Source organism: Eufriesea mexicana, unplaced genomic scaffold (assembly GCF_001483705.2).
Source record: "Eufriesea mexicana isolate 0111107269 unplaced genomic scaffold, ASM148370v2 scaffold1457, whole genome shotgun sequence".
Taxonomy (NCBI): domain Eukaryota; kingdom Metazoa; phylum Arthropoda; class Insecta; order Hymenoptera; family Apidae; genus Eufriesea; species Eufriesea mexicana.
Genome location: NW_016909557.1, coordinates 186,307 through 197,678, shown reverse-complemented (window position 1 = coordinate 197,678; position 11,372 = coordinate 186,307). Strand labels below are relative to the sequence as shown.

General features: G+C 34.3%; 1 long non-coding RNA gene across 1 annotated transcript; it reads right to left on the bottom strand.

Moving 5' to 3' along the window:
- Window positions 1–7,857: 7,857 nt before the first annotated feature.
- On the bottom strand, window positions 7,858–10,377 carry LOC108548220 (uncharacterized). The gene is made up of 3 exons (XR_001890254.1): window positions 9,774–10,377; window positions 9,202–9,661; window positions 7,858–8,348 (listed from the first exon to the last, which is right to left on the bottom strand). It is a non-coding gene; the product is annotated as an uncharacterized LOC108548220 (long non-coding RNA).
- Between the last annotated feature and the right edge of the window lie 995 nt (window positions 10,378–11,372).

The following is an 11,372-nucleotide window of genomic DNA, read 5'->3' as shown; positions in this document are numbered from 1 at the left end:
TACGCTGCCCCCTCCGCGTGGAGCTCATCCACATCCACGCGGTGCAACGAAGATACTGTACCAATTGTTATAACAGGAATTCCCAAACGTTAGGTCTAAAGATGGCGAAGAATTTAACACCAAAAGTTAGCAAATTTCGGTCCTAGTCTAGGTCGATTTCTGAGGACCGGTCAGCCCCCTAAAGGAAAGTCTAGCGCCGGTCCCTGGAGAGCAGTGTTGGGATGTTAACTGCACATTGTGACGTTGTAAAACTGTTGACCAATAGATTCAGGCTTGGAGTGGGAATCCTTGCTCTTCGAAACGGTACCCACCTCTACCGAGTCTTTAGCGAAGCAATCGACACTGCAGTGTGCTGCCTAGAGAAGTATCTCCAACCACCTAAGTGCTCAGTGTCTCGTAAGGGATTCGGTACACTGAGAAAAAGGGGCACCACAAATTTACCATACGCTGCTCCCTCCGTGTGGAGCTCATCCACATCCACGCGGTGCAACAATTATTATAAATCAAGGAATTGTCGTTATAAAAGATAGACGTTGTTTTCGGTGAGGAATAATCATGGTGACCAGGATTTTATTTTAGTTAGCACAAATATAGTGCAATGAAAACATCAAAATGCGGTATCTTTCGTTCTATTGTCCTTTCATGAACGTTCGTACCTGTTATTGCTTGGCACGTTCTATAATTGATTAATTAATATAAATCATCGATGGATGCCAATTATACGTAATATAACCCTTTGCACTCCGAAGCATTCTGGACGTTAGCACGTTGAGTGCTACGTCAGTCCCTAGGGACTGACAGTGAACTTTCCGTTCAGGCGGCGTCAGTCCCTAGGGACTGACAGTAGACTTTTCGTCTGGACGGTGTGGATTCTAGGGACTGACAGCGAATTTTTCGTTTGATCATCATCGGTGCCTAAGACTGGCATTGTCAAGGGTTAAATTATCAATGACAATTAATATATTGCAAAAATTTAATTCCCTCTGCTAAAGTAAATCTTTACACTTGCGTGGCTTTTTTCGTCTGATCGTTTCTCGGTGATCGCCTTTTTGCCTTTCTGGCATTCCGCACCCCGTTATCTTCTGTTTATAATTTGTATATTTGTGCATTGGCTGTACCATTCTCACGGTCCAAACGACAAAGTGAAACAAAGTAATCTTTTGCTTATATCCTTCGGTATACTTGAGCGCTCGGCATCAAGTGCTCACTAGCTGCCGCCTGAGCGGAAAGTATAGCAAAATCGGCGCCGCACTCAACGTGTTAGGTACCAGCTACTCAGCGCCACCTTGTCGTAGAAACGTGCATTTACGAACCCTCATATTATACCCTCCCAATTAAATATAATTAATATTTTTAAAATAAATAAATTTATTTAAAAATATTAATTATATAAAGTTCTATAGGGTCTTATTGTCCCATAATTTAATTTTAGCATTTTAACTAAAAATTTAATTTCATAATATATATTTGAGACAGTATATATTTCATTAATTCTTTTATTCCATTCTTTAATTAAAAGACAATTGATTATGCTACCTTTGTACAGTCGATATACTGCAGCTATTTAAATAAATTCATCGAGCAGATTGACTTAAAATTAAATTCTATAAGACATGTTTTTGATAAACAGTTGAATATAAATATTAAATTATTTTTTTTATAGTTTTGGAACCAAGTAACGTATTATGATGATATTGAACTTATATGAAATGGTAGACATCGAGAAATATATATTTGCAGAAAAAATCAATATTTTATTTTTCATCATTTTGTACAGTATGATAAACTTTGAAACACGCCCCAATATACATTGCAGGCTGATTTGTGCACGTTTGACGTCCTCCATCAGGTGTTTTCCTGCCAGAACAAACAATACAGTCCCGTTTTCTTTCTCCCATATCAGGAATACGTTGTTTATTATTTAGTCTATTGTCCATCGTGAGCACACTTCTCACGTTCTCTTCTGACGTAAAATCCGCTGACATTTTTTTTTGTATATCTTAGTAATTTTACCATATTTGGATTTGATTTCTTGTGCCATTTCAAGAGAAAACCTCAGGGAAACATGCATTCCTGAAGAAGTTGTGCTGGAATAAGTTGATTCCCCGTAATCGCTAATAAACTTTAATGTCCCCCCAGAGGGGACGTCCGAGTGATATGCTAGAATTACGATGTCCCCTGAGAGGGGACAACGGAGTGCAAAGGGATAAATGAAAATTGGCAATGACCAAAGATGACGAAAAGTGTTGCTTGTCGATATTAGTTACCCACAATCAAAATGAAGTCAAGCAAAATTCTAAATAAATCCTAAAATCTTCAAAAACCAAAGTAAAATGCTACCTAGATAATGATTATTCGTAACCAAAAATAATTTCTGTCATTTATAATTTTTATTCGTAATCGAAAACAATTTCTATCACCTACGATAGATACTCGTAATTAAAAAAATTGCAATCATTTTTAACGGTTATTTGTAATCAAAACGAGTTCAAATTGGAATTTTTTAATCATCGTATTTTTCGAAGAATTTTTTTTCTCAATTTCGCGATTAATGCGTCACGCGTGAATGGAAATCAACGTTTCGTCAATAACATTTTTTGATCAAATTTTTAAAATACTGACATTTTTGATATCCGAATCAGCTGAGCCATTCGCGTTCGAGGTTTAAAATAAAAAATTTAATCTCGTTTTGCACCTGTGCAACACTTTCTTTCTCTATTAAAATGAAATTTCACTTGAATCCCTTGATAAACTAAAAAATTAACGTTAATTACGTAACAAAAATTTCACGAACATGTTATTAAAGATATGTAAATTTGATGTTTGAGTGTTAAAACAGAAATGCAATTATGTCTTGCATTTGTATAATTTTTCCTGTCCTTGTTGAAATGAAGTTGTATCTCGATCTAATATCTCCATATATAGGGTGTTATAGATATTTCTGAGTTCCATAAGCGAAGAGAAGGTTGAATCCTCTTGTAATAAAGATTTCACGAGAGCTTCGTTAAAATGGTATAACGAAAATGTGGAAACGTTATGCGAATATCATGTATACCTGTGTATGTTTCAATAATCTTATGTAATAAATAATACACAATTTTTGGTCTTTCAAAATCAGTTTTCGCCATCCTACATTATCAATAAGAATGCGTGTTATATCGGACAAATCCGAAACCAAGATAGGCCAGATCGATAAAAATTTTGATTTTTAAATTTTCACTTGTGATCAATTTTTACAGTACGAATACTATATTAGCGATAAATTGTTTCAAACGTTTTCGATATCTCGAATTGTTATCCTGCAAGAAGTTTATATAAAGTGTACTCGATATATTTCCATTGATAAAAATGAAAAAGTTTATATTACAAAAATATAGGAACAAATTGAAGTTTATAAAATTTGGTACGAATACTTTTCGGACTTACTGCATAGGTTAAATTAATTTTGGCTAGGTAAAACTAATTTCAACTAAAATATCTAACCAATACTAGTTTTGATACGTTAACTAAATTAACTGTCGACAATTAATTCTTTCTCTAATGACACGTACTAATTTTGCTCATCTATTGACATATTCTATCGACAAGTTGTAATAAGAGGAAGAAAAAATTTGTCCAATTAATCGACAGTGCACGAAAGATATTACAGATATTGAAGCTTACCTTGGAACTTACCTCTTCTGTACTGTCAGCAAATATCAAACCTGGTGCAAAATCTGGTTATCAAATTGTGTTGATACAGGGTGATACGCTTAAATTGAACATCTAAGTTATTTCCGTTCGTATGAAAGCCAGGGAAAAGTGAGAAAACGATGTTGGATTGGTTCCAAAGCGTACAATATTTGCGATAACAAGAAAAAGTTCCATCATGGTCGTGTTAATAATTTTCTCAAGGACATCGACAGTTTCTTGCGCATTAACCTTTACTTTTACAATGCGACGTTACAGTCGATACTGAAACGAATTCAATGATCTATAGTATCGTGATCTCAAGATGACCTTGAAAATGCAAAAATGAGTCGATATTTGAAGGACACAAGTGGAAGAACTTACCTTATTTTATTGCTAAGTGCTCAACGTGCTGACTGTTTACAGAAATACCTTTACGTAGAGTTTGGAACCATTCAAACACCGCTTTATCATTTTTCCCTAAGTGTCGTAGTAATGGAAATAACGTAGATATTCGATTTAAGCGAATCACCCTGTATACTGACAGCAAAGGTATATCGAAGCTGACGATTGATACAGCAGATCACGGTACAAAGACTTGGTCTGTATTTGGTATACCTCTGGTGCCAATTGTAGTACCCACAGGGGTTAAGGGATGCCAAAGATTTGATACCAAAGTCAGTGTGCAATGATAAGAGAGATGGATATGGTTTTGTAGTCAAGTTTTTTTAAAGATTTGATAAATTCGCAACCAAGTCGTTTAACGTTAAACCTACCGACAGTTAACCCTTTGACTGCCACGCCGAAATCGCATGTTTCCCTCAGAACGCCACGGGAGTGCACTGCTAGATGCAAAATTTGTTCTAATATGTTTTTGATGTTCTAATAAAAATTTTTAATCGTTCAATGGGGCACTTTTTATTTCAAAGTATCTTTTAATTAGCGTTTATGTTCAAAATGCACTAACTGTCAATTTTCATTCAATGTAGTGCAATGTAGTTCAAGTGATTCAAGTGCTCCGGTCATCAATGACCACCGTGTCGTCACAAGAGAAACCGTAGTTGGTCATATATGACCAATTGTGGCAGTCAAAGTGTTAATGTACTTACTTACCTATTTCTACTTCACCATACCTGAATGACCAAATAAAAATAAAAATAGCTTCATTTATTTTTCAAAATCGAGTGAAATTAATAATCAATACGTAAACCAAATAATTTTTAGATAACGATGAATGATATTAATTGTTTTATTTGTATTTTAATCAATAATTGGAAATAAAAAGTAAAGAAATATGAAAGCAATAACTTTGTACGTTTGGAAGGTAGTAGTGGATTCTTGTTTCTTATTTTTGTTTATAATATTTTCTACAGATTATAGCTTTCTCCATTGTAATTTCCCCGCAAACATATTTCTCACAGTTAAGATACATTTTGATGGCTTTATTGTTCTTGTATCTTTTTGCATGGTATAAAAATTCTGAAATGAACGATCATGGGAAATAAAGCAAGTTATATACGATTTGTAAAAGACATGAAATAAGAAGAGAGACGGATATCGAAAAATTGATGAACGCTCGTAATTCAAACTTTTAACAAACGAAACGTTGCTCTCGAATTTTCAAAATAATATTGCACCGAAAATAACTCACAATTTGTATATAATTCAGAACCTTTGCATAGCGAGGAATGTGTCATTTATATAAATTTTTTTTATTATTCTATTGTATAATCATCAAAAGTATAAAAAATTAAATTTTCACAATCCAAATATTTTTTCATACTTATTATAATTTTGAAAATACATATGCAGATAAATAGGGAAACCTAAATATAACACTTATATTATATACTATAAGGAATATTTAATAAAAAAATAGCTTTCGTTTCTCGATGTCTCCAAGAAATCCGCAAAGTTCAAAAAAAAAAAATATTATTTTCGAAAATGCAAAAGATTCTTGTAAGTATCGACGCTAATTAATATGAAAATAATTAAGTGGCAAATTACCATTTTTAAACTTTCGATCAAACGTTCCGTATTCACGTCGAACATAATTCAAAATATTTGAATTCCGTACTTTAAATATATTGCAAATAAAAGAGATTAATTACGAGCAAGTTAGAGACTCGATCCAATAGATCGATCCTTTATCACTTTCCCAAAAACAGTTTTACTTCATTGTACCGTTAATGTATGCATCTCAAAACAACAGACAAAGTCGTTTCATTTCAATTTTTGGATTAGATCACTTTCATAATTATCCGTGTAATTTGCTTTCGCGATTATTCTTCTACTGTACATATAATCAATTTTTCAATATTTCCTCCTGCTTCCCTCTTTCTTTTAATTCTTCTTCCATTTTTCCATCCAACGGCCATTTAACTAGCCATCGTAGATTTAGCACTAACCCGAAGTTCAAAACTCGACTATGGTGTATTTAGCCTTAGCGGATAGTCCCTCTGATTCGTTTGGAAACTCTACACAGAGAAAAAGAGCAAAGAAATTTAGCGGTACAAAGTGTACAGTGTGAATGTTATGAGAGGAAGGATGCGAGGGGAATAAAGAAGCAAGGAGATTTTGAAAAACGTAACGTATTCTATATTTAACAAACATCTTCTTCACGTCTGGTATTTACAATCACACAATGCGCGTGTATTTGCTAACATATTCGTCGTTGAATATTTACAGTAGATAATTACAAAGTGCGGTACGGACGGAGCGATCAGCAGGCCGAATTCCTCTTCAGTTCTTCGTACATCTTACACTTCTACTACGCAATATTTCGGATATTTCGAAGTTACATTCGCATCCTCGACTAGCGTTCTCGATCTTCCAACCGGTTCAGTCGTCGCTTACTTAGGATATCGAGCAATGTCGTTTCGTACAGACATCCATCGCTTCTTACTCCTTTATCCGATAGACAGTTAGTATCGTAGACATCGAAATAAAAAAGGAAGATGTTAGAAACGAGAAGCCAATAATTTCTCGATTTTGTGCTTCGGGTCTTGTCGTTTTTTATTTCTTATTTCTCCTATTAACGGACGAAAGTAGGAACGATTGCTTCGTCCTGTACAGGACGTGTCATTCAAAGTTTTATTGTCAAACTAGTTGTCGCTACCCTATTTCGAAAACAGGGGAGAAAAAGAATAGAAAAATTGCGTGCTTCGAGTTAGCCGTTTGAAATGATCTTCAGTGAAATTTATTCGTTTGAAAATCCAACAGAATTAAAAGAGAATCGAGAAAAGTGATAAAAACGGAAGGATGAAAGAAGAAGAATAAAAGAATTCTCCTAACCTTTTAAGTGTATTGTTTCTCTTTACTCGAGTAAAATTCGGTTGGATTATACAGAGATTCTTCGTATACAAATCGTATATTTCATGGTTTTGCAACGTTAAAAAAATAAATTTCCATATTGTCATATCGATATTTGAAATTACAAAATAAAATCGATATATCACCCGGTATATCGCCGACGGTGTCCAACATTTTCGTCACTTTGAAAATTTGATTTTAAGTATCCTTGAAATTTCCTCGTTCCTACTTACCTATAGAAATCTAAATAAGAATTACGTTTCGAATAAACGTGAGATTAAGATCGTTTCACGGATGAAAGAAAAGATGGTATTCATCGTGCACAGAATCGTCTGCGTGTCTTGCGTGGAACGCAATGTACGAGTAAATTCTTTATACGCTTATCCGTAAACTCAAATTATTTGCATTCCATCAATTATTGTACCGTTCTCTTCCAATCGTATCCGTTTAATTACAAATAGTATTACAATATTAATTCGACGCAGCTGCTGACGCTACTTTCAGTTTGAAATTTACGTTCCCAGTAAAAAGAATCCATACACGGTCTTTTTTACAATTCTACGCGAAAAATTAATGATAAAAACTTAACACCGTTTCTAGATAATTTCCTTCATAATCTTAACATAATTTTCTATTTCTTCCTTGATCGCATATGATTATTACTGAATGCGTCAGTCTAAAGGAAATGAAAAATTAATTTCTATTTTTTTTTCTTCCTATCACGTATTTACGTTTAATAATAACAACGGTAATAATAATAATAATAGTAATAACAACAATAATAATAATATTCGAATCGAAATAAAAATAATAAAGGAAACGTAAATTTCCAATTACAGATTTTTCGTACAATTTATAAATAAATTGATCGGTTGGTACAGTGCTATTACCGACGAATCTCATTATAGAACTGTAATTAATTACAGATCATCATGCATTTCTCTTATGTTACGTAAATAAACGTTAACTGGTACCCAATATTGTTCCGTAACAGAATTCGCAATTGAATTAATTACACGGGTATCGCGGACGCACTCCTCTCTTTCACCTAACCTCTAAATAATAACCGTGGTTTGAATTCGGCGCGCCGAAGAGACACTCCGATCCGTGACTCATTTTTATATAAAAGCTTATGCAAGAGTAAACAACGAAAATAGCTTGAAACGCTAAGACATTTCGATTTATCGTGTTCCTTTCCCCCCTCCTCCTGCTCCTCCCACTTCATTTCCGTTTTCAGTTTACGACATGGTGCCACGCCTTCCTATTCGCAGACATCTTTCAGAGACTGTTTTTCTTCGCGTTTGAGCCGATGTTTACCGGTAAACTTTCCTTCCTCTCTTAGCGGTTATTCTTCGTAAAGTATGGATCTACAGAGTATCTTTCCTTTCAAAATTTATCCCATTTAATCCATTTTACAATTTTACAATTTACGTATACACATATACGTTATGGTAAATTTGTAACTAAACCACTCACATTATTGTTTGTTCGAAATGAAAATGTAACATTATCGAAGAGCTTCGACGTGCATGTCAATCGTTTCCCGAGCGAAATGAATTAAAACGAATAAATCAAATGTCTTTCGTACGTTCGTAAACATGAACTTAAAACTTTTTCAAACTTTCATTTCGGTGAAACCATTAACAACCATTTTTTCTCACTTTTGTATATGTAATTGAGAACTCGCATTTTAGTTTGCTTTAAAATGTAATTATAACCTACATTCCTAACCTGAATGTGAAATACTCTTTGATACAAATATCGATCGTATTACTTTTAATCGTTAAGAAAGTAAATCGACATATGTAGGTATAATGGGAAAACGCATCGTAATTTTACAAAAAAAAAAAAAAAAAAAGAAAATATTCACACGAATCTATGTATAAAGGAATTCGCGAAAATTAAATACCGCAAACGAGGTTAATCGAATAAGGAAATCGTGAAAGAGGTTAAACATGTTCACTCGTATTTTACGTATCCATGTCTTGATACGAGATAAGCGAAACGCATAATATCTGTAGTAATATGAACGTTAAATGACGAAACTTAGATCATAAGGATGAGGTACTCTTTTATATATTGAGACACACACGGAGCACGTACAGATCACGATAACAGTAAGTTTGAAAAGATACAGGTTTCTTTGATACTTGGAATTACATTACAATGTTAGTCGTTCGTTTCCCATAAGGCAATTCGCCTTTGGGTTAGTTTACTTACGTTTTATTTCCGTGGACATAGTCAAACACGTCAATCAACGACAGTTGCGTTCGATTCGTACTAAAAACATCAATGTCGTAAGAAAAATTTTACAAAGATCGCAACAACACGGCACTGCGAGAGATTTCCATGATACATGTACATTTTTATCACATCGTTAAATGTTATTTCCATTTTCCATGCTATTATTTATCCCTATGGCGTATTTACGACGATTCTAATGGTATACACATGCATCGTACGCCCGCGAGGTGAAGACTAAGCGAGTGTTTACAACACTCTAGTTGCAATCCCACAGCTTCCCCACCATTCGGACATTGTCACTATTGGCTGACACGGAGACAAAGATCGACGACTGATCAACTGAGATGGAGCGATGTCGAACAATCTCTTGGTAGCATTGACATAACCTCTCGCAACATACGAATGTATGTACATAAATACAAATTAATTCCTTCAACTGCAAATGGGTTTTAAGATATTAGAAAGAAGAAAGACATCGTCCAAAATCGAATTACTACCAAAAACAAAATATATAAAATAAAATATAGCACAGTTATAGAATTACTTACGGTTATAGTGAAATCAAATAGTACATAAATTCCTTCGCATCGTTTATTAACTTCTAGTAACAACGACCTCCTCGTGGACGTAAAACGTAATTCGCAATTTCTAAAGAATAAAACAAACGTATGTAAATAAAAGCAATAATAAAACAATGTTGCGAAGACAGCGTTCGATTTCACTCGATCTCGAACTGGTCGCTATCGATCTTCGTCACTATTTCAGCCAATAGTGACGACGCGTACGATACTAGGGATGCTGGTGGATTGCGATTGGAGTGGGGATGTAAATAGTTGCCTAACCTTCTCCTCGTGGACGAACGGTATTTCGTTCGACCAATTAGAAGTAACAAAGATTTTACACAATGTATATCCTTTAGGCGGACCTATTACGTTAACATTTTTTTGTTATCGATATTATTTGGTAATTATATAAATGGTTATTTGAAACGCGCCAGACATTGCAGGAGCCTTTTCATAGCACAGAACAGACGCAATTAAGGAATCGATTAAAACTGTATCGTTGTTGCTGTTTCTCTCCATCGTTTAGAAAATGTTGCTTATTTATTGCAAATCATTTCTGAAGTGGATCTCAGAATGTCCATTCGTTGAGAATTATAGGAACCTTTTCTCTGGCCTTTTTGACATATACGATTACATGTATATAGGTATATCTCGTTCGTTATATCGTGACAAACGTGAGATAACAAGGGGTTGATGCGACAAGGGTATAGGGCGATGAGCGATGGAGATTGATAGAATTGATGAAGAGCAACCAAATTTTACCTGTTATTGCTGTGCACGCGGATTTCAATCCAACAGCTTCGTTCATCGCGTATTTATCGTTTCAAGTATACGTATATTATTCGACCGATGTATATTAATGTAATATTTCATAAGTATATTCATATAAATATATACAAATAAATATATTTATATGTATAGAGCATCGAAAGGAAATAATGAACGAATAATTCGTCTACCCTAATTTTTACTTTATACATACGATCATTTATGTACATTTATAGTATCGATAGCTATAAAATGTATATAGTTCGCAAGGCTTTTTTTCAGATAAGATGAAACGTATGTACGAGTGATTTCCTTTTGATCACCACGCTTTTGTTTCATTCGTATTGTTTTTTTCTTTATTCACATTTTTTTCTGTTGTAGAATGGATTATTCGTGATTAAGACGTAATCGATAAATATAAACCGGGTGTAAATCTTTGTCTCATAGTCCTTGAATGCTACGTTGTAATATCCTGATAGTATTCCTTTAAGCTCCAATTCAACATTTGAAGTACGAGTAAAATTTTCGTGAACTGAAATTTTTCGTCTCGTGAAATTTTCGGCGTTCTCGAAGGTTAGTCTATTATACAGGGTGACTCTCTCACCAGTAGCGATATTATCGACCTCTTCATCGAGCAACGATCATTTACCTAATGCCGAAACCGAAGAGTTTGTTCAGGTTACGATAGTGATGTGAACGAAAACAATGTCACAGTATTTACAGCAGTTCATCGAGAGTCTTTACCGAGTTTATAATTGCATACAATTTTGAGCGTGTCACGCCAAAGGTGGGTATGAGACTACGTTACCTTTTCTG